The following is a 20,863-nucleotide window of genomic DNA, read 5'->3' as shown; positions in this document are numbered from 1 at the left end:
GCCATCCTGGCTCTATTGCGAAACATATTACAGTATTCTACATTTACCTTCGGACATTTTATAAATTTTGGAAATCTTTTCCCACATTAGCAGAAAATAAATGCCCTGAAAAAAATGTGTCAGAATGGGTATCTAAAATAGCATTATATTCAGTCTGTAAAACATAGTGGAGATTACTATCGCACCTTGAATAGCCTTTTTGGAAAAATAAAACTACTGTAAAACTATGCATGTCTGTTTGTTCCCGTACTTGCCAATACTGAATGCAGTTTTGATTACCCAGAAATTTGAGACTGGGACCCAAAATATACATGAACAATACCATCAAATGTTAGCGATATAACAGCCAAAACTTGACCGAAAGGTTTTCTATTTGTTAATATAAATAGAGTTAACCAATAGAAAATAATAATTTATTTTTGCTCTGGAATAAACTTTAGCACAACTTTTAACACAATAAATAATAAACACAATGAAATAAACAGAAAAAAACTAAATCCTGAAATAATATGTTTTTAAAACAACAACCATAGCAAACTTAACCAGAATCTTCATAGCTATGATATCTTCCAATGTCATTGTCCTGGTCCTTGGCCACTATCTCTCTGTTATCTTGATTGCCAAAAGAAATGTTGTTTCTTGTTTTCATTCTGGCTACAACGTTACATTTACTGCAGAGGGAATGAAAGTCTGGACTGTGGCTAATATTTTTTAGCAACAGATGGCAGCTTTTCTTAATTGTAATTGTTAGGGCAGCTGTTCTTAAAATACACTTCAAGGACCTGCTTCAGTTAGCTTCAAACTATGTAAGATTGTTCAGACAATCAGATCCTGGATCTGATCAAGCACTCATCACCTCTGGTATCTTGTTTCTAGCAGTGATCAGCCAAATACTTCTTAGAAATTTCAGAACAGAGAAGAAAGCAAGTAGTTCTAGGTCAGTAACTAATCACAATATACCAACATGCCCAACAAGGAGGTGTTATTTAGTTTGCTAATGGCATGGTTTTGAAAATGATGCATGCTTCCTCTCTATTTTATTAGATTCATACTTAAAGCTATTTAAGTCAGTGACCTTCCCCACATCTTAAATAGAGCACTCTGTGTCTTATGAGCACCACAATCCTAGATAGGTATTAAATCATGTATAATTTCTCATTGCATTAGACATTTCTCAGAGTCTGCAGGATTTAATATTTGCAGAAACAAGCAACAATGCTTTAGGACCAAATTATACATCACGCTTAATGCATGACCTGCAGCTTTAGTTTTTGTTTGTTTAAACTTATCTCTTTACTCCCTGATTGACTTCAGAATGAAAATGCAGCAATGAATGGATTTTTTTTCCTGAAGTTGATAACTATGCAAAAGGAAAGTATTCTTATTCTGAGCCTAGTTAGAGTGAAGTAAATCTGCTCTTCCAGCATGTTGCCTTTGCCTTGAGAGTGGGAAAGTTTCCTGCTGACCTGTAGTTGTTAAAAGAAAGCAAAGAGATAGCTACAGACTTGTAATTCAATCCAAAAGATCCAAAAATAATATAGGTTGAATTACAGCTGGGTCTGAGCTTTGTAGTTCCAAGTCAATTTCAGATATTGGACCAATATCTTCATGTCATTAGCTATGCTATCTCCACAATGACAGAGAGTCCAGTAATTAAAGAAAGATTATTATAGACATGCTGGTATGTAAACTTCAAACATCTTAATTTTCTGGAACTAGGAAACATTTGTATAAGATGCCTAGAAAGCTTATCAGGCCAGGACCAATAGGTTTTCTCTGAAAGGCCAATATTTGAGGAGGAAGTGAGCAAGGCAGAGACTAATAGGAGATACAACAGTTACAGTAGATTAGAAATCCTTCATTGAAGCAGTAGTATCACACCCTTCCAACATTTCACTTAGTCCTTATAGCAGTGGTGCTGCACAGGATTAGACTAGCATAGCTTGAGAGATCTCTGCTTGCACTAGGGAACACATTAGCTGTATGATCTTGAAGTGACATTTTCAATTCTCCCTTGAGAACTGCCTTTCTGGGAACAAAGAGACCAGGGAAGCTCTGATTTTTGTTGTGCACCTTAATGACTTTGTGTTTAAAAAGAGAGTGTAGTAATGAGAACTCCTCTGCAGGACTGTGCCAACATATATATGCATGTGTATGTTGTATTCCTGTATTAATGCTTAATGTGGGAATAAATAGAGGATTAACAATGGATGTGATGAGCCAACTCCTTGTTTAAATTCACTCTCAGATCTAATCTCCTATTGACAAGGAAACATCACACAGGGATGTCTGGAAGGAATTAGCACAAATCCCTTTTAAATTCTTCAGTGACTTCCCTTTCCTTCTCCTTTCCCATTTATACCCCTTGATGCTTTATTAGTAGCAGAAGACTGGGTCCAAAAGCATCAATTAAGATTCAAACTTTCACCATTTGAGATGCATTATCATGGTCCCACTGACACTTTTTAAAATGCAAATTAGATCTATTGCATCTCTGATGAATTCAAAGAACATTAAAGAGGCAGAGATGCCTACTGCCTCAATCCTGAATTCAGTACAAATGAGAAAGCAGGGAGCAGGCAAGGAGAGAGGAACAAAAAGACAAACAGGAGAAAACAACTACACTTTCCCAAGTTTTGGAGTCAGAGTGGTAGCCACAGCAACTCAGAGTGCTGACTTGGGTATCAACGATTTTGCCCTAAACTTACAGAAACAAATAATGCAACATTTTATTCATAGTTAATTTGTACTTTATAAAAAATCTGTTGGTAATACAATCCACCTCAATTATTGGACTGAATCAAGATGAAATGAAAATGACACTTTGCCCATATTTTTGTCTGTATGTGTGTGAGAAGGACAATAAGGAACTAATACCCATAATAACTTGTCTTATTTAAAAATGGAAATATAGTCATGGAGACAATCTCTACTAGGAACTGTTTCAGAATTTGTTGGTATAAAAGTATCAAAAATAAATTTGAGTTCCTTAGATACTTTTCCACAAGCATAATCATTCCTTTATATACAGGTTAAGCTCTACATAACTTTAAAAAATGTGGAAATGTGTCTTTGAAAATTGTGCTTAAATTTCCATGAGTTTCTTATGCACAGAAAGACTTCAAGTATTCAAGGTGCCACAAGGCAAGGATGAAAAGGTCTGAGAAGTTGTATTCTATTACCACACAACTTGCTTTTCCTTCAAATGAGCAAATTCATGGAAGGAAGGAAGGAAGGAAGGAAGGAAGGAAGGAAGGAAGGAAGGAAGGAAGGAAGGAAGGAAGGAAGGAAGGAATCAAGGAATCTAGCATTTCTTTTGGAGGAAAGAATACAATATTTCCTTTCTCTAAAGTCTACAGAAAAGGACCATTGTCAAAGAATAATTCAGGATTTATGGGTTATTCAGTCCTCTTCCTTAATATTACAGCAAATTCTGTGTAACACAATCTCTCCTTTCACCTGTCTGATTATCTAGATGTCCTAGCCTTCCAGTCAACATGGATAAATGAGGTTTGTAGGATAAAAGCAGAGCCATTTGTTAAAGAAATATTAGATGGCAGTCCAGAATATGCCACTTGATTTTTTACCTTTTGGAAAAAAATAACATCCTACTTGTCTCCAATTGATTCCACTGTGTTTTTAATCAGAAGGAATTGGAGAAAAAAATATCCATTATCCACTGAGTATTTGTGGCTAAAATGATAAATTTCTAAGGTTTCTTTGATGTTCTCATTTTGAGAGAAAGAAAATCAATGCTATGTGGATTTTCCAGTGCATTGGTTACTCAAGGCTTAGTCAGAGGTTCAAATCTGTAGACTCTATTATGTTAATTTTGAGATTATTATCAGCACTGTATTTGCATCGAATGGGGAAAAAAGATAAAAATACTTTAAGAGAATAATTGTAACACAGTACAGTAAAGATAAAATTTAAAAGCTGTTTTTTTACAGCACCCGTTACAATGGTTTATTCTCAGTGCTGTCTATCTGCTGATGAGTGACAGGTCAGCTTTAAAATACATTCAGTACAAGATCCTGTTCTGCTTGAATATATTAGTTTAAAAAGGGGCACCAAAGGAAACCTATTGAAAGAGTCAAGTCCTAAGGAGTACTAAATTTGTAATATAATTTGAGCCAGTATTCCTTTTTTTATGCAAGTGTACATTAGATTAGAAATAATGAATATATGGAATATTGCCCTGGAAAGTTAATGTGCTTGTTACAGTTACATTATACCATACCTGACTGAAGTCCACCGAGAGAGGAAGGTGAAAAATTGCCACCTAACCTTACTGAGACCACTGAGATTTTTTTTTTCAATCTGGAGGACAAGAGCTTGAAAGAGATTTCTTCCCAGCAGGATGTAAATAATGCATTTGTTGCTCCTTTGGAATTTTTTTTCAGAACATACAGTGCTAAAACTTTTAAAGTGTGTGACCAGAAATAGAAATTCTCTTCAATAGGTAATTGACTAGTAGCTTTCAAGCTTCATGTGAGGAAATGAGTTCTGCATTTTCTGCCACAATTTCAATTTATTTCAATGAATCTCCTCCATAGACATTCACCCATCTTTCTGAGAGAGACAGAACTGGTGGTACAACTTAAAATTCTGATGTCTCTTTTTCTGTTCCTTCTCATCATCACCCTTTTTTTCTCCTGATTTATGCATCTGGATGTATCTGGCTTCTCTAAGTCACTGCCATCATTTTTTAAATCTCAGTTCTCTTTTGCAGAATTAGATTTTTGAAGTCCTGTATTTTCAGCAACTCTGAAAAATACCGGTTTCCTTGTGTGTATTTGCTCTTCTCTTTCTTTCAGCTTTTGTTAAAAGAGTTTGCTGATTCATTTTAAGGTTTTCCTTTTCTGTTATCCACTTGTCCTCTTAACATTAAATCCAGATAGATTTTTGGAATTAAACAGTACCAGTGCAATATGGTGATTATGAAACTGGTATAGAGCCAGAGAAACCTAGGGTTAAAATCCTCACTGAGGAACTTTGGTAAAGATATTATCTTGTAGCCTATCTGTTGCTGCTATTGGATAAGGCAGTACTACACACACTATTTTAAGCTGCTGGAAGAAAGCCAGGTAGAAATATAGCAGTTACAAGTACTTACAGTAATTATAACAATAACATAAAACTATTAGTTAACATTTTTTAAGAAGAGAAATTTCTACCACACTGAAAATGAACATGGACAAATATTTTTGTTTTGCTGTTATTAAATAATTTACATTGACTATTTTAACCTTTCAGTTTTCAGTTGCATCATTTGAACACTCATACCTGAATATGATGTTTTCTAACACTTATGGAATAACAGATAGACATAGCTCAGCAGAAGAAGAAATGTTTGGTGTGCAGAAGCCAGATGGTCCCAGGTTCAGTTCCTGACATTTACCACTAAAAGGATCAAATAGCAAGTGTTAGGAAAATATCTCTCTGCTGGAGAATCTGTGAAGTGAGTACCTCACAGAATGAATCAAGGTTTGTAACTGAAGCAGTATTTGGGCTTTATTTATTTATTTTTATTTAGTTTAGTTTGTCAAGCATGTATGAGAAAACAAGTATAAGTATGAACATAACATAATAAACATAACATATAAACAGGTATAAGTATATACATAATAAATAAGTGCGAATAAATGGGAACTGTAGGATAGGGACAGCAGGCACATTGGTGCACTTATGCACGCCTCCTTACAGACCTCTTTGGAATGGAGTGAAGTCCACGGTAGACAGTTTAAGGTTAAAGTGTCACTTTAGAGTGACTTGCTTTTCAAAAAGGCCACAAAATGAGCCAACTGCTTTGCTACTATGATTACTGCCTACTTAGTTAATCAACTTTTAATTTACCCTCTACTACAAAACAGCCTCTTTCTCAATGATAACTTCAATTCCCAGATAACTGTTTTTCCATTGAAGAGAAGGAATACATTTACTGCATGCAAATCAGGTTGTCTCATTTCTTTTCCTTCTTCACAGTCCTAGCAAACCACTACCAAAAAGAGAGTAAAACTATTTGAACATTTTTAAAATGTTAATTAAAAAAATTGTATGTATTGAAAAGCATTTGTAAATCTCACATAATCTTGAGACAACAAGTTTTTTGTTTTTTTTACTAACTCTCTCCCCTTATCTATCTTCCTCCTGCCTGAACAATGCAGGCTTCACAATTCATGAAGATCAGTTTTATGAAATTGTTTATTTTATATATATACGTGTGTGTGTGTGTGTGTGTGTGTGTGTGTGTGTGTGTGTGGTTTACAGAGTTAGCATATTGCCCCCAACAATCTTGGTCCTCATTTTACTGACCTCAGAAGTATATAAGACTGAGTCAACCTTGAAGAAGGAGGAGCCTCCTTGCTGACAGACCATAGATCACATCTCTCTGTGGCTATGGTCTGTGCTCTTTCATTGGAGAGCCCCGATCATTACGATTAGCGGCTGAAGCTGCCTTGGAGGGGCGGTGGAGTAAGGGGAAGCTGCAAGCCAGGTTGAAGGGAGCCACATCTTCCCTCCTGGGCTTGGTCTTTCCCCCCCACCGAAGACAACTGCAGCGGTGGTTTAAAATGGCCACCCTGAAGAGGAGGACTCAGCTGGATTAAGATTTGTGCAGGAGGGAAGAAAGAGGTGGATAACATCTGAACCAGGACAATTGGGCGATACAACTAAACAAAAGTATCCTGGGATTAAGGTAACATGGAATTTTTAAGAAAAGAAAAGTGAGCAGCGAAATTACAAAGGGACAGGAAAAAAAATAAGAAAATATTTCTGACAGCTAAGCAGGGCTTCGAACTGGGAAAGGAAGAAGCCAGAACTAAAGATTTCATTAAATTGGACTAAAATATTTTGGCAATAAACAGGCATAAAATAAAGCTGGACTTAAGATTGATATTGAGGTTCAAAAAACCCTAAATAAAAAAAAATAGGGGAAAAAGGTGAAGACTTTGTATAATGGAGAGTGCCACCTTTTGACAAAAACTTGAGCTGAAACAAGGGAAAGCATCCTGTTTCTGAATGAACTTGTGTGGATACAATATTAAAGAAATATTGAAACAAAGTAAGAATCTTCGAAAGTGAAAGCAGAACTAGAATAAAGAAAAAAGCAAGGAAAGACTGACTGTGGGATTGATTGATATTTTTGGTATAGACCCTGGGCTGGAATAATTGAGAACTTTAGAAGATTGAAAGAAGAAAGAAGGAAAGTAAAAGTGGTTGTTTTTTTGTGGACTTTAACGATCATAAAATACAAGAGTGTGTAATGATGATATCTCTTCGGGAATTATAAATGGAACTTAAAAATATGAGAGAATTACTACAGGAAAGAGGCGAATCACTTTGTTCTGTGTTAGAAAAAATGGAAATGGTGATTGAAGAACAAGAAGAAAGAGCTTCAGAGGAGGAGGAGTCAACTCAAGGAGAAGACATTTTAAATAGACAATTAACACAAAGAACGCTACAAAGAAGTGGGGAAAGAAGGAAGGATAAAAAGTTGAGACTTAAGAAGGCAATCAAAAGGGGGAATACCGGTGAAGTTGGGAAAGTCAGAAAGACCCAGCAGAAAAAGGGAAAGGAAGATATTAAGAAAGAGAGGGATATAAATTGGAATGAGAAAAGATATGGGGAAAAGAGGGGGAGGAGAAGCAGTAAGAAACAGGTGCATGAAATAAAGAAATACAGAATTAGTAAAATGTTGAAAAGAAATTGTTTTTTCAGAGATAATGGTTGATGAATTAAAAAGGGGATTCTGCAGGGTGACAAGGGGTAATAAGACTATTTCTGCAATTAAAAATATTTAGAAAATAGGGTAATATAGATATTGATAACTCTTATTAAAAATTAAGGGGGGAAATATGCTGCGGAATCCAAATGAAAAGATGTAATGATTATTATTGTAACTTCTTAAAAATAATGGATTATTGGGAATCAAGATGAGGGAATAAAGGTATATTTTAACCACTGAGGTGTCAAACTCAAAGCAGTAAAAGTGGGGAAACCTATACTTTTTTTTTTTTAGTGTTAAAACTATTAATTTAGAATTTATAAAAAGAATGTGTAATGGAAAGGGAATATGACAGACTAAAGAACCAACTAAATTAATAAGTCAATATAGACTATTAAAAGCAAGGAGAGACATTGGCAACCTATTATTATTATTATTATTATTATTATTATTATTATTATTATTATTATTATTATTATTATTATTATTATTATTATTATTATTATTATGCAAACACATATTGTTTATCTTTATTTTTAAAATAAATATTAAAGGATTATATTTGAAATAATTGAAATGAAACAAAAAGATGTTTCGATTGAGATTAATGAAAGAGGCTAGAATTAATGTGTTTGTTTCTCTCCTTACTGAAAATTTGGAATGGAAAAGGTAGTAATAGAATTAAGTATGCATATATGAATGCATAATTGCTGTCATATTTGTATGTAAAGGTGATGACCCGGAAATATGTTGTCCACTAAAAAGAGATTTTTGTTTTTATGTGAAATACTGAATAAAACTTGTTTAGAAAAAAAAGACTGAGTCAACCTTGAGCCTGGTGAGATTTGAACTGCCCAATTGCAGGCAGCCGGCAGGCAGCAGAAGTAGCCTGCAGTATTGCACTCTAACCACTGAGGCTCTTATTTCTTTGCTCTTAATGTGGTTTCTAGAACATGCTGACCTCAGGAGTTTTCAAGCTATATGGATGTTCCAAATAAACCAATCTGGAGCCTCCAAATAGCTCTGAATATAATTTTTGCTAGACTTGTGTCTGTTCTGTTCTCCATTCATCCGATGCCTTTAGCTGCATGGTTTCTCCCATTGATGATTTTCTTGTCAGGTAGAACAGTCTAAGATTGATTATAAGGCTGGTCAGGTTTCTCTCTTTCCCCAACCTTGAGAACAGTTGTCTGCCTGTGGACACCCATCCAGTATATTGGACACTGGATTGACGGGTTTGGCAGAAGGTATAATTTGTAACTGGAAGGGAAGCTGACAGGGATAACTAAGTAATTTTAGATTTTAACTTTTCTAAATCTCTTAAAGGCAATTTCTCTCTTTGCTTTTCAAATGGTATATTTATGTACTACATGTTTCATGCAGAGTCATGTGGAAGCAGCCAGATTTAAAGGAAGATATAGTTATAGAAAAACAGACTGGTCAGGCAGGGAGAGTATGTTGCGGACACCACCACTTAAAGATTTTTGACTCTTGGAGTCTAGGAAGAGAGTGTTCTGTGTCTTCGCTCCTGCCCTATGGAACACCTTGCACCCAAAAATGAGATGGTTCCTACTCTCCTAGCCTTCTAGAAGAGTGTCCAGACCCACTCTGCCAGCGGAAATTGGGGTGGATGTCTAAGAATGCTATGGAACCCTGTGGTGGTTGCTGAGTTAATAGGGCCCCTTCTGCCTTTTTTCCCCAACTTTCTCAATTGTTCTTTTAAACTATGTTTTCCTTCTGTTTTTTAAATATTGTTTTAATGATGTATTTTATATTCAAATAATATAATTATTTTATACATTAAATACATATTATTTTAGAACAAAGAATATTCTAAATTGTCTTTCCTCTGTCTGATGCCCTACAGATGCATTGGGACAAACAGCATGGCTAAAGAATTTATGGGAATTGTGGTACCAATATATGGGGAAGGTGCCAGTCTCAGAAGGTTGATCTAAATAGCTATACAGTACTGTAAAACCAATAAAGAAATAAATGATGATGATGGATACAATGTTTGGGAGAAATTGTTATAATTAGCCATTGAGTTTACCAGTTCAAATTACAAATCATTTGTTTAGCTCAGTATTTAAATTAATTTTATATTCCAGTTGCATCAGACGTTCAAGTAGTTGTGGGAAGTTGTGGGAACTGGTTCAGTTTCAAGCTAGGAGAAAGACACTGGAAACATGGAGGCTGGTTGGATAGATGTTTTATTGATGAAGCAGAACCACATGGGTTTGTGGTTGTGGGCAGCTGATCAAAATGGAGCTGAGAGTGGGCTTTGCACTTCTTTGGGCTTTGTACTTGAGCTTCCTGTTCCTGTGCAAGAACATGTCTTCTATTGGCTGTTGCCAGATTCCTATGGGATTATGTAGGGGTCATGACTGGTTCTATAGGCAAAAGAGGAAATGCAAATCCTTGGTGTTTGTCTGAGCTCCCAGGTTTGGTTGAAGTTTGGATGCTCTGAGATGATACAATAAAGGGGCTTGTGTTCTGAAAGGGTGTTGGGCAATTCCTATTGTGGTTTAATGGCTTTCATCCTGTTTTGAATCTTGAGTGAGGGCTAATCCCACCATTCTGCCTTTGTTCAGACTTTGCTACCGGGAGTTTCAAAATATCTTGTCTTGAATGGATTTCTGCCTGCAGTATTTGCTTTGCCTACGAATAGAGCTATCTAGATACTTGTCTTCCTTTTTCAATAAGCTTTTTATCTCTTAAGTGCTGATATCTGCTGTGGGCTATTAAGGAAAGTGGGAGTTGCTTTCTGCCTCTAAAAATGTTTCTCCATTTTTTCCTTTGGGGAAATATACTATTCTGCCTTTTAAAAAAAAATATTCCTCAAAATATTTCATTCTTCTAGGAAGGGGTAGGCACTGACTTTCTACATGGTTGAATATCTTTTGGTGGAAGTTTTCAGCTTGTTCTTCTGCCTGAAGGAAGGCAACATTCATGTGTTTATCTCAGTGATAGAAAATAGAAGCCAGGCAGCAATGCCTGCATTGCATGGTTAACCATTTTTGTCTATTAAGGGTTACCAGCTTGATTTTAGCCATTTGTAAACATGCCATTGTAATTGCATCCTTGTCATTGACAGCCACAATGCAAACATAACCTGTTAATAACTTATTAATTGGGCTTAAATGATTCAGTCAATCAGCCTACACATGTTATGAGTCATTGAGTTACAAAGAACCGAACAATTGTATACTACAGCTTGTTGAGGAAATGAAGCATCTCTTGTTTCAGCTGCTGGCTAGGACTACAAATGTGAAGCAGGAGGAGTATGTTATTAGAGACTGTAAGGTGGTGGCCATCTTGGGTAATCAATGGTAGAAGATGGTAGCAAATTTAGAAAAAGGGAACTTTGCACTATGCAACTTACCCTGGGCCTGCTAAATTGTTTCAGTGCTTCAGTTTTTTTAATTGAATGAGAGAGTCACCATCTTGATCTTTGCTCTGAGTAGGAAAACATTCTGGGCTAACTTTGGACTAGGGATGAGCTTTGAGCTCTCTATCCTGCTTCAGTATCCAACTGAATATTAATTAAGGTGGTTGCCACAAGAATGGGAACATTAACAGTTCTGTTACAAAGAGGTTTTTTTTTTAGTTCTGGTTTCAGTGGTTAATAGAATAGATTTTCCTTAGCAGTGGCAGAAGAGGTAGTAATTTTTTTAAAAAATTGCTGGCATTTGCAAAGAAAGTGGTGGATTTCTTTTCTCTTTTGCCTATCAAGATTTCATTCTTAATTCTTTAAAATTTTTGTTCCAGCCACATATATTGTTCCATATGCCAGCATGCTTCTCAGTATACCGGTGAATTCTGGTGGAACACTGAAGACAATTACTATTCTAAGAGGACTACAAGTTGTCAAACAGACAACTGAATATGCCTGGTGGCTCAAAAAAGCCAAGTAGTAACAAAGTTCTTACTCCACCTGATGAATGCAGCAAAGCTTTCTATTGGGAAAAGAAAGTAGTTAACTGTGACAGATGTCCATTGTTGAATACCAGTCTATTCTAAAATCCATGCTTACATTTAGAAAAGTATGAATAAAAATCAGTAGTTGATTATTAATCATGTTAGTGAAACAAGCTTTGAGTTGAATGTCTATGGAGATTCTCAGTCATCCAGGTCATGATTGTTGCTTTTTCAACAAAAGGGAAGGGATATGACATCATCTATCTCCAGGATACAACACAGTCCTTTCAAAAAGGCTCCACACTTATTTACACTACTCAGGTGACCCTGTCTGTAAGGATTATAAATCCTTCCATTCTCCACCAACTAGCCAAACCCGAAGAAGCTTCTTGGATGAGAAGTTAAATGTCTTCAAAGAAAAAAAGAGAAAGTCCAGCTGCCTCTTTAAAAAGCACCTTTGGGATAGCTTTGAGTTGGAAAGACAATTTCACCTGTAGAGGTAGTCCTTGATTCATGACCACAATTGTGGCATCATCATAAAATGAATCTCTGCAGTTATTAATTTAATCATACAGTCATTAAGTGAATCTGGCTTCTCCCAGATTGCTTGTTGGATGCTGGCTGGAAAGGTTGTAAAATTATTTATTTATTTATTTATTTGATTTGTCAATCGCTTACAGGATAATAGGTATAAGTATAAACATAGTTATGAATACATGAAATGGATACATATAAGAAGAATAAAAGAAACAATAGGACAGGGACAGTAGGCACATTGGTGCACTTATCCATGCCCCCTATAGACCTCTTAGGAAAGGGGTGAGCTCAATAGTAGACAGTCTAAGGTTAAAGTTTTTGGGATTTGGGGAAGAAACCACAGTCAGGTAGAGTATTACAGACATAGACCACTCTATTGCTGAAGTCGTATTTCCTGCAATCAAGTTTGGTACGATTAACCTTGAGTTTGTATCTGTTGTTTGCTCTTGTATTGTTATGGTTGAAACTGAAGTATTCATTAACAGGTAGGACATTGTAATGTATGATTTTATATACTATACTTAGATCGAACTGAAGGTGGCGTAGTTCTAGTTTTTCTAGGTCTAGAATTTCAAGTCTGGTGGCATAAGGTATTCTGCAACGAGTAGAGGAGTGGAGAACTCTTCTTGTGAAATATTTCTGGACTTTCTCAACTGTGTTAATATCAGATACGTAATGTGGGTTCCAGACTGATGAGCTGTATTCGAGTATTGGTCTAGCAAATGTTTTGTATGCTCTAGTTAGTAGTGTGATATTACCAGTGTTCACATGATGATGATTGATGATGTTGATGATGATGATGATGATGATGATGTTCACATGATGATGGTGTTTACATGATGCACAGATTCTGCAACCATCATCAATATGTGTCAAATGCCCAAATTTTGGTCACATGCCTCTGGGGATATTGTAACAGTGCAAAGACTAATCATAAGTAACTTCAAAAATGGTCAGTAAATGAAGGGTTGTAAATTGATGACTACCTTTTAATGGCAAAGCTATTGTTGTCATTACAGGATCATAATTTGGTTGTCTGTAATCATTGTTTTGCTCACAGGCACTGAAGTTTTGTTCAGAATTTCTCTCAAAGCTTTGTAAGCAAGGAGTTAGGATAAGTGCTGATAATAGAGAGTGGTAGTAGTATCCCAACTGAGGATCTCCTTTCAAGAAACATCTTGCTTGCATCATCTAGAAATCAAGAATTCATGTAGATTATGGTTGTATACAAATTCTATAATATACATTACATATACAGTAAATACATATTATGATGATCCAGAGTGTAACACAAACATAACAAAATCCAAAATGTAAATAAATATCCTTTAATGCCTCCAACTTGGCCCCACTGTTCAATAATACTCAGCGGGGAGATAAAACATACTCAAAAATAGTCTTTAAAAGAAAGCAATACAGTCCGAACTTAATGAGCAGATAGAGGTGAAATAACAAACCAAACAAACTACAATGACAATGGAACAGGAGAAGTATTTACCAAATTCAAGGAGATAACAAGGCACAGCCAACCAAGATAACTTCAGACCAAAATAAAACACGCTTTGTTTCCAGCGTTTGCCAGTACGCAGGTCCAAACTTCTTATTCAGTACACCTACAGCCCATGAAGAGGATCAAGGCCCTCTCCTCCTGAGGAGACCACGTCTCTCCCTTATCCTCTCCTCCCTGCATGCCCTAGGATGGATAGGGGATGGGTCTGGGTCCTCCTCTGACTGCTCAGCCGGCCTCTGCCCTTCCCCAGCCTCCTCCACAACTTCCGGAGCCACATTTCCACTCCCTGTCAGCTGTTCTTCCTCTCCCTCAGACTCAGTTTCCACCAGGGGCATGACACATATATACATACACACATACACATACATATACTTATAAAATAGAATAAATTTGGCACTAGCCAAACCCATTTCTGTTCTTCTATGCTTTAAATTATTTTCAGTATTTTTAAAAGAAACATATAATTTGATCTTGTTTTTGAAACTATTATAGAAGTTCAGACCAATTTGTCTTCAGTAAACAAAGACATTTTAAAAAGAGCAAAATCAGACCACACATTGTTCTTCTTGGAGTATTTGGTTTTCTCTTACTTTAACCAGGAAGTGGAAATATGCTAAAAAAGAAATGATTCACTCTGTTTACATTGGAAATTAACTTGATCATGAATTCTCCTCTGATACACACAAAAAAACATAACTTACTGTTAAAGTTATATGGACAATTGTTAGCCTGCTTAGTTGTTGATGCTATGAATGAAAAATCTAGGATAATATTGGAGCTTATTGAATTTTAGATGACAGCAAAACTAAAGCAAATTAATGTTTTAAGCTATGAATGAAAGAATAGTCTGCTGAACAACAGGATTTTCAAGAACTTGAATCAAATGAAATCTAGTAACTCTGGATTACATTTACTTGAAGCCCTGGCTTGAATCAAATAACACTTTAAATGGATCTAAAAATGGTTGCTTGAGGAACAATACTGATCCTTTAAAGAAAAAATCCATATTGACTTTCCTCTCTAGTCAACCTGAAAGTTACAACTGACATGCAAATACCCCCAACATGATGGTAAGATCATTATTTATTGATTCAAACTTGTCAATGTTATATGACAATAATGAGTTTCACCCATTAATGTGGGCAGCTGCATTCTGCACCTGTTAAAAGTTTTTAAATAGACCTTGAGGGCACCCCAAGTAGAGTGTAGTCCCATTTAGAAGTCACAACTTACTTGGAAGCTGAACAAAGAAATTTGAGACAATGCCTTCCCCTATTCTTCTACCAAGGGCTGTGAGTCCAGAACCTTCCCTAGATTATGGGTTGAACTTTCAGGAACACAGTCCTATCAAGAGTCAAAATTGGGACCATCACAGATCTGGTCAGTTTCTGGATCAACAACCATTTACAGATTTGATGGACACAGATGTAATATGCCATGAGACTGTTACCAGTTTGCCCCAGTTTAGTGAACCCTTGTCTTGCCCTGTCCACCCTCCCAGGAGTCCCCACACAGCCTGTTTTGGATCCCAGGTAAGTTCAGGGCCCACACGGAGGCTCTCTGGCCTGTTTTCAGCCTCCAGAGAGCCTCCGGAGCCCGTGGATCCTGTTTTCGCCCTCCTGAAGGCTCGAGGAAAGCCTCCGGAGCCTGGGGTGGGTGAAAAATGGGCTTCCCAGAAATTCTGGAAGGCCAGAAATGGCTATATTTCCAGCCTCCAGAGGGCCTCCAGAGCCCAGGGAAGTCGTTTTTGCCCTCCCAAGGGCTTAAGGAAAGCCTCCAGAGCCCAGGGAGGGCAAAAACACCACCGCCCCACCATGGTGCAGGAAGCTGACTAGGCCATGCCCACCATGGCCACACCCAACCAGAAACTGGTCAGAGAACTTGTTAAAATTTTTGAAGCCCACCCCTGCAAGAGACACTGTCTGAAGAAGTCAAGGTGATACTTATGCATTTCCTCGTAATTAAAAGAAGCAAAGACAAATACATTAATCTTTGTTTATAATCCCTTATCTGTCCACAAAAGAATATTGAACTCATTACTAGTGTCTGGAACCTAAAGAACTAATAGATAGGAATAATGTAAGGAAAAATATACATTGTGCTTACTTAAATACATTTAAATCTGTTCTATCATTATAATATTATTACTTATCTCACAAAGCTTTATTGTAAGGTGGTAACATATATCTTTAAATACTTAACAGAACATAGCATTAAAAGTGTGATTTCAACTAGCTTTAATAACTTGACAATATAGTAATGTATCAATAAAAAATAATGTATAGTATTACTATATTACATAATTATATTTATTCTTAACATTCTTAGATGAGTGAAAACTAAAATCTGACTTAGGCAGTATATAAATATTGTAAATAAAAATATATATAAGGGGAACTGGTGCCATATGAATTACATTTGGCATGACAAAATTTATGATTTATCTATTTATAGAAGATATGAGAAAACAAGTATATTCAAATTAGTATTTTGTCTAATAGTCCATTCATATAGCATCTGTTTTAATTTGTGTGCCCTAGGTTTTAACTAACAGCCAATTAAAATGTTAACAATAACAACAATAACAACAAATGAAATTTGAAGATCTCTCAAGCAGAAGAGCTAAACAGATTGTGCTATGTTATCTTTATGGCATTACAAGCGTCTGTAAAAATGCTGATACAAACAAAGGATCTACAGTACTTCTTCCAGAAGCATCCATGAGGGAGGAGGCTGTTAACAAATGTCAAGATGGTATCCAAAATGGCTTTCAAGCCTCCACTGTGGTGGCAGATATGGCATTTTAATGTATGCTTAAAATTTTAGAATGATTTAAGTATGTAAAAGCTGTGAGTATAACTAGGAAGGGCTGAAATTTGATATTCTTCTCTGGGGTCAGAACTGATTTTTTTAAATCACCGATTATGCCTTGATTAGTTTCAGATTTACAACTTAGCATGAGACTAATGTAATGAATTACATTACAACTGATTTATTTGATTAATGCATTCAATTACTCGTTTATGTTTTAAAAGTACAGGTAATTATTTTATAATATGTTTTTTCTGTGGCATCACCAATTTGTCTGGTATTCCAGTAATTTTTAAATAAATGTTCTTTTTTTTGATCTTCTGGTTCTCTGAAATAATTAGACACTCCGTTCTTATGATTTCCTCCCATTTATTTATAACATTCTTTCTTTAAACTGTATTTAAGCTAAGGCATTTAAGTAAGCATCTCTGATATTTCATCCCGCACCTTCCTATAGCTTTGAGATGTGGTCAGTAAAACAATATCTTAATTAATAAGTGCCTGTTCAAGCATTTTTAATAGTTGACTATTTCTCTGCTTGTAATATAATCTGCTTGAGGCTGGCTATATGTCTGTACAGCTGTTAATAATTTATAAGCTCCTATCCTCTTTAAGTTAAACAATGGCATTTATCATTCTTGACTGAGTTTTCAGTACTTTCCTTGTCTTTCTTCTGGAATGTGATCCCACAAAATATCATCTTTCCACCACTGGATAGGATCCTACAATCCTCCACATTCTCTTTTCAGTGGTCTTCATTCCATTTCAACATACAGTATTTCAAACATTTTCCCAGCCTGCTCTGGAACAGGCAATTTTCAGCAGCTATAGCTGATAAATCCATAATGAATCAGCACTCCTCTTAATCCTCCAAACTCTGAGATTAGTCAGTTTACTCTCCTGTCATTGTATCAGCAAGAAAATTTCTGTTTAAAATTGTTTACCTACCATTCTCCCAACATAAGGTATTGGCTACGAGTTAAACATGACTACCAGAGAGATAATCTAACACATATTCAGCTGCTGCATTCTGCACAGGTACAATTGTAATTCAATAGCCACCCTTCATCAGTTCACTGGAACATCCCAGAATGGAGAGAAAATGACTCAATATTCAACAACAAAAGAACAAATAAGAAGATCCATGTTAACTGGAGGTGTACAATAAATACACACCACTTCTACTTCTTTTACTATGGGTGCACTTTTTATGTAGGGCACACAGTAAAGACCTGTGGATTGTTTTCAAATTATGTGAATGAAGTCCAAACTTATCTGCTGTGCTGTAGAGCACCTCATCACTTTGAAAATTAAGCAGTTCATCACATCAATGGATATTTGGATTCATTTGCTTTAGAACAGAGGTCCCATTCTCGCGGCCCGTGGGCCAATTGCGGCCCACAGGACGATATCCTGTGGCCCCCACCATGATATGAAAGTATAATATTAGTGTATAATATAAATATAAAGTATAATATAAAGTATAATATTATGCGGGCCAGCCTCACCCAGACTCTGCCTCCAGCAGCCCTCAGGTAAATTGTGTTTGAGACCCCTGCTTTAGAACCATCTGAGTGGTCCATTAATAATGTTTCTAACTGAATTAAGACATTTTTGTTTGAGCCAGTATATTTCTAAAAGTTTGTCCTACATTTTTCTCCCTTGAAATGCACTTTAAAATGATTCTACATTACAGGTGAGCAACATGGAGCTTATTTGGCAAGAAGGAAATCACTAGGGCATCAACACTGCAAACTTTTGTGAGGTTTTTGAAATTTCATTTATTTGGGGAAATGCCCAATACTCCTCAAAGCAAAGAAAAGGTCAGTTGTTCTGTATGAAGGCATTAGGTGAGATGATTTGGAGCAATTAGCTTTCAATGAAGTCATTCCTTTCTCTACAAGTGGATATTCAACCCAGTTTGAATGTATTTGTGTTCACTTTATTTTTTGTACTCTAGATGAAATTTGTAACTCCCATAAAGAGTTTTATCTAAGGGTGACTTCTTGCACTTGGAATTGCTGGCCCAGGACATTGCCCTTGTCAATGGTTTCCATACTCAAAGTAATATAGAATTAATTGCTTGATTTAGATGGAGCCATATACCAATTCTTCCAGCTCCTGATTTATTATCATGGCACTTTCTCATGCCTATGTTAACATGCATTCTTCCACTCTTGAATCAATGTTGACATAAATTGCACTACCCCATTGCTTATTTTTGCTGTATCTCTACACAAACATGTATACATAAAAACGTTATACAGCTTCAGTTTTCAATAATCATCTACTCTGCCTATCCATGTCTTTGTCTGGAATGGTATAGGCTTTCCTGCTTGAGGGGGTTGGACTAGAAGACCTCCAAGGTCTGTTCCAACTCTGTCATTATGTTATTTAGTTAGCAAGGATGAAGCAGGAACATGGGATTCAATTCACCTCAACTCCAAAGCAGTGAAAGTGATAAAGTCAGAGGTGCAAGATTAATTGTCCCACTCCATCAACTTTAAAAGATAATCCAATCTGCCTGAATTTGGCAGCTTTCACCACTTCAGAAAGGAGGTCATCCAATTACCAGGGGAAAAAAAATAAAGTATAACTTTTAGCTGATTTATCCTATGATATACAATGGAGAACTATCAAAATACAAACTAAATTGAACTTTTTGATGTGACCTTCTAACCAAAAATTTGTGTCTTATTTTTCCCCTTGTTTGCACTGATGTATGAATAATAGGACATTTCTAATCCACAAAAGAGAATTTTGTGTCCTACAAATGTAACTTTTCATATAAGCAGTCTACATTCTGCTTTCATATAATAACTTGACAATAAAAACCAAGGCATTTTTGGGAGCCAGTAATTTTCTTTGACTAACTGAGTTGGATGTATGCTATCCAGAAGTGGTATTCAGCAGGTTCTGACCAGTTCTGGAGAACCAGTAGTGGACGTTTTGAGTAGTTTGGAAACCTGGCAAATACCACCGCTGACTGGAGATTTTACAGTATCCTTCCCCTGCCATGCCCACCAAGCCATGCCCACAGAACCGGTAGTGAAAAAAATTGAATCCCACCACTGATGCTATCTTTATCTCTTAAATGCTCCTGTAGTTAGCCATGGTCATATGAATATCATCTCCCACCCAAACCTTCAATTATTACAACCACAAACTGATACAATTACAACCACAAGTCTTTTTTAAGTGGGGAAGGAAAAATGGGATTTGTAATAATCAGATAGATGAACAAAAAACTTTAATGAAAAAATAAATTTCTAAATTTCCCAATCACAAAGAATCACACATTGTCCCCCAATAATAGCATTTTTCTTGTGATGTTAGGTGGAATAGATCCCAAATAACAAAGTTGTATGGAAAACCTAATTAATTTTATTCTTTCCTTACTATTTTATATGCTCTTATAATGACATCTGACTCTTCTGAATTCAGGAATTCATTAAAAAAAATCAGAACAATTAGAACAATACCTCCCCTGCAATGTCCAATGCTTTTGAGTTTTCCTTTTGCTTTGAAGTATTGTCAGGTCTGACATAGTCAAATGGGACAGCAGCCAGGCCACTAATTAGACAAATTGACATTTAGCAAAGAGCTTGTAGCTATCAGCCTGCATTCACACAATAAAAACAACAGATGAGTCATCATTACCAATAACTGCATTGTATCACACTTTAGATCAATATTTAAGACTTTAAAAGCCCATAATGTCGTAACAAATGAGAAAGAATTAAAAATGCCAGGGTAGAACTGCTTCCTCTACTCTCCCATATTCCTTCCTTCATTAGGCAGTTAAAGATTAAAGTCAGTCATCAATCAAAGTTTGTCCCTATATCTGCCTCTGCTTCCCTGGAAGTAAACAAAGATGTGTATAGTATACTGAAATCTGCCTTCATTTGTGAAATGGCATTGTCTTAATCTATATCATTCTCATAGATTTTTACAATTTCTTTCGGTGTTTAAAAGCATTGAAGTTGGCGATAATTCTGGTATTGTGTTTTTTCTTGAGCAATGAATGCTCTTTTACACTCCTGCTCTTTTACACTCAATATTCTTGATCAACCAGTAAAAGCCCCTGTAGAAGTTCCCTCATTATGTCTTCTTTGGGGACCTAACTAAAATAAAAAAAGTTATGGAAGTAGCAGAACTCAGGCAATTATCTTGATCTTGCACCTCTATATATCAGAATTATTTTATATTTTGAAATAGATATTGAAAGCACCTTCCTGAACTGAAAGTGAATGGTTAAAAAGTACTAAAGAAATATCAAGATTGTTGTTGTGGAAATAAAATGCAGAGAATCCTACTATATATATTGTCTTGGGCTCTCAAAGGAAAAAAATAATTAA

This window comes from Notechis scutatus, chromosome 6 (genome assembly GCF_049901735.1).
Source record: "Notechis scutatus isolate UNSWTSFEM ecotype Mainland chromosome 6, rNotScu1.2, whole genome shotgun sequence".
NCBI classification, from domain to species: domain Eukaryota; kingdom Metazoa; phylum Chordata; class Lepidosauria; order Squamata; family Elapidae; genus Notechis; species Notechis scutatus.
This window is presented reverse-complemented; position numbering follows the sequence as displayed.